The sequence below is a fragment of the Pediculus humanus genome, genomic scaffold (genome assembly GCF_000006295.1).
Source record: "Pediculus humanus corporis 1103172107644 genomic scaffold, whole genome shotgun sequence".
NCBI classification, from domain to species: Eukaryota; Metazoa; Arthropoda; class Insecta; order Psocodea; family Pediculidae; genus Pediculus; species Pediculus humanus.
The window spans coordinates 5,522-10,347 of NW_002987255.1; positions in this window are offsets into that span (position 1 = coordinate 5,522).

Consider the following 4,826-nt stretch of genomic DNA (forward strand, 5'->3'; position numbering starts at 1 on the left):
TTAATAATAAAATAATAATGATAATTATCAATAAATAAATAAGAGATATTTATGTTAAACGCTTACATTCTAGAATTTTATATCATAATATATACAATAATACATTGATAATTATTTATTACAAGCGTTTTTAAATAAAGAAAAGGTGCAGTAATAATAATAATAATAATATTTTGTTTATGGTTATGCAAAAAAAAAAATTTAAGCTTTAATAAATAAATAAAAAGCAACAAAGTAATAATAATAATAATATTAATTTTCGTGTACGTGTAAAAAAAAAAGAAATGCAGATTTTATTTTATAAAAAAAAAGCTTTTCCAAAATTATTAATATAATATATCAAAGTCTTACCTGTAAGGTGTTTATATCGATGATATTATTCGCAGATTAATATTATTATTAATTAATTAATTAATTAAATATATATTAAAAAACTTTTTTTCTTTTAAAAAGGAAAAGAAAAACATTAAATAATTAATGTAATAATTTAAAATAAATAAAAAAAAAAGAATACGAAAGCTCAAAAAAAGTTAATTACATTTTTTTTATTAATCGATAATAATAATATTTTAGCAAAAGCAAATTAATAAATAAATTTGACCTAAAATAATAATAATAATAATTGTAGGAAAAATCAATCAAATAAAATAATAATAATTTTTATCAAGTATTATTCAACTTGCAACAATTTCTAAATAGTGAAAGTAGTAGTAGTAGTAGTACTAAATTTTATATAAATATTTTAATTTTTTTTTTATCAAGTAGGAATTGAACGTGTTTGTTTTATGGATGAATAATAATAATAATAATAATTAATGGAAAATTAAATAAAAACCTTCAAAATACTACAATAAATAAAAAAAAAACATCATAAAAATGAAAAAAATGAAAAAAGAAAATTGTGCAAATTTTTTTTTTAATGAATTTTTGTGTACCTTTTTCATATAATTATATATGCAAGCTAGTTAAGGTTATTTAAAACCTCCTCTACCTTATATCTCTGCAGCAAACTTAATTACTTTATTATTATTATTATGCTAAATACATACAAATTAGTAAAAATCGCGGAATAAATTTTTTAATTGAAAAAAAAAAAAAAATTAAATAATTTAACCTATTGAAATTTTTTTTTTTTTTTATATCACACGTTTAACAAAAAAAAAAAAAAACTACTTATAAAAAGCACTCAAACTAACTTAAATAAGCTCTCTTCTACGTATACACACGCACGCACACACACATATATATAGAACCCAACACGCGCATTCACATACACTTAAAACGATCGAGGAAAATTTTATAAATATATGTGTGAGTGCAAAAAAAAAACCAGAAAGCAGGTTATAAAAGAAATATATATTATATGAATGAAAACGCGTAGAGAAAAACAAAGCAGAAAAAAGAAAAGCCAAAATAATAATAATAATAATAAAATTAAATTAAATTAAATAATAATAATAAAAATAAAAAAAAAAAAGGAAAAAAAAAATGTCGGAAAAAAAAAGAGCGCTAGCAATTGTTTTTGCCCCCGACGAGGACGCGTTCCGAAGCAAATTTGACCGTATTGTGGATAGCAGGAGCAGACGATAAAAAGGGAAAAAAGCGCAGAATCAAATCCCCAACCGAATCCCGGTACGATTTTCCCTTTTTTTTATTCCTCCCTCATTCAATTTTATTGATTTAAAAATTTTTTTTTTTATTACTACTATCATTTTTATTTTCAACCATCATTTTATAGTAAATAAATAAATAAATAATAATAATAATAAATAGTCGTAGTAATATATAATTTCTTGTAAAAATCATCCAAAGGAATTTAATAATAATAATAATAATAATTACTATATGGGATTTTTATCTCACGTTTTTTTTTTTTTTCGGAGAGCAAGCTTGAATAAGCTTTTTAATAATCAATAAATGAGAAAGTCCCAGATGAAAACGAAAAAATAAAATAATAATAATAAACACAATCGAAAGCACATAAACTAAATTATTATTATTATTATTATTATTATTATTATTATTATTATTATTATTATTATTATTATTGTTTTTCTTTTTTCTTTTTTCTTTTTTTTTTGGAAAATGTTTCGAAAAAAAAAAAAAAAATTAAAATGAGTTTTTGGTAAAGTTTGATTGATAATCGACATTTTTAACAGAAAAAAAAAGAAAACTTTTTGATTTCGTATTGCATTTTTTTTTATTCACTAACAATAAAAAAAAAATTTTCTTTTCTCGCTCTTTTCCTCCTAAGACACAATAATAATAATAATAATTAAATAAAAAAATTTTTCAGTGAAAATAATTTACGTAATTTTTTTTTTTTTACCAAAAATAAAAAGTAACCCATTGAAATAATATATACTCTTCTCTTTTATTATTATTATTATTATATTATTTTAATTTATTTATTTATTTGAGATTAAATGCCTTTACGTCAACAATTACTTAATAACAAAATAAATAAATAAATAACCTAATTATGTGTTAATCAGACTCAAATAAATTTTAAAAATTGTTAATAAATAAAATAAATCGTTGACGGTTATATTATTATTATTATCATTATCATTTCAATGTAAATTCAAAAAAAAATAATAATAATAATAGAAATAAGATGAAAAAAAAAAAATTAATTGTTAGAATTATTGTTTAAATTAAATAAACGGAAGTGATTATTAATATGAATTTCCGGAAAATTTTTTTTTTTTTATGTATGCTTACTTACCGTTTGTAAGTTTGATGCAAAAAGTTTGAAGAATATGGCACAAAATAAAAATATTTCGCCATGAGCAATTCCCACGAAATGACTGAGCCATATTGTGTCCTGAAAATAATAATAATTTTATTATTATTAATTATTTATAATTAATTAGAAAAATTTTAAAAAAAGTTTTTAAAATTAGTTAAACCGATGTTTAAATTATTATTATTATTATTATTCCAGTATTATTATTATTTAAATAATTTTGAGTTAAAAAGTTAATTAATTTTAATTTTTTTAATAAAAAGAAATCATTAAATATTATTATTATTATCATTATTATTATTTAAAAAAAATTAATATAAATTAAATAAGGTTGTAGTGAAAGGTACACTTTTAATTATCATAATAATTAAAAAAAAAATAAATTTGGGTTCGTATAAGAAAAATACACAAAAGATATATTTTTTTTTGACGTGGCACCAGAATATTTTTTTTTCCCCTTCGAAGTGGTTCTAAGTTTTTCTTTTATCGAGCTATCGAAACCGAATTTATTCAGTTTTATCAAAATCAACGGCTCAATTTAAAAAAATTTCTGATGCCACACCCAAATTATAATAAAGACATTTTTTTTTTTTTAAATTTTTAATAATAATAATAATAATAATAATAATAATAATAATAATAATATTAATAATAATAATGCACGTTAAAAATAAATAAAAATAAATAAAAATAAACTTACCATTATCGTGTGAATCCAAACTTGTGTGCACTGTATTATAAAAACCTAAAACAAATCTTTTTTTTTAATAATAATTATTTAATAATGAACATAATATATGTATACATTTAATTCTTAATTGAAATAATAAGATTTTATGTAAATAATCACGTGATATATACATAGAAAGTGTTATCATAACATATATAAATTGATATTAAAAAATATGAAAGATTTTCTTTTAAATGTTACATTGTTTTTACTCTTTCTCTCTCTCTCTCTCTCTCTCCCATAATATTCTAAATATTATTATAATATAATATAATTATATCATGATAATAAATAATAGTAATAATAATAATAAATAACATAAACACTTATCAATTATCAATCATTACCTGAAATACTTTTTTAAAAAAAGAAAATTTTCTTTACATTTTACCTGTCAAAAAATATATGAAGACGGTATGTATCCAATGTAAAACATATAAAATTAAATCATTTTATAATTCTTTTTTTTTAATGAAAATGTTATTGTAAATAATTGATGTTAATATTTATTATCAATTTTAAATATTTATTTATTATTATTATTATTAATAAAAAAAAAAACTTAACTCACCCTTAATCCGATGGTATTTTTTTCATATGATACATCGTATAAGTATATATATAATATAATATACAATATAGAGTCGATATAATATAAATATGGGTTAACGACCTTTTATCACTGATATTATTATTTCTATCATTTGAAAAATGAAATTATTTTTGATAATATTACGTCAAGAAAAACAGAATAATCGAGAAAAAACGGCCATACTACCGCCCCACCCGCCAGTCCGAAGGACGCGTAAAAGGAGCGGCTGACCCCTATTTAAGAATTACGCCGACGCCGACGCCACGTCACGTGACTGATAAAAGCTAATCTTTTTTCCTTTTCCTTTCCTATCCTTTTGTTATGTTTACTTTTTACAAACGATAAAAACAATTATTTTTTTTTTTTAAATATAAATAAAGTTTAAATTGTTTTTAATGTGAATGTGTTGTTTTGTATGTTCGATCATGATTTCATGACGGCCATTTTAATTGTGTAATTTAAATACATTTAAAATTTGTATAAAAACATAAAACATAAATTTATGTATTTAATATTAGTTGTTATTATTAGTTTTCAAATTGTTTTAATTGAAATTTAAAAAAAAAAAAAAAATCAATTTGTATGATTTTTTTTTAAACAAATCACAATTCAATAAAAAAAAAACAATTAATTAGGTTTTAAAAAAATAATAAAAAAAAAAATTTACAATTATTATTTTCTTCAATGATTTCTTATTTATTTATTTATGCATAGAAAAAAAAGGTATTAATTAAAATAGTATAAACTGTAACAGA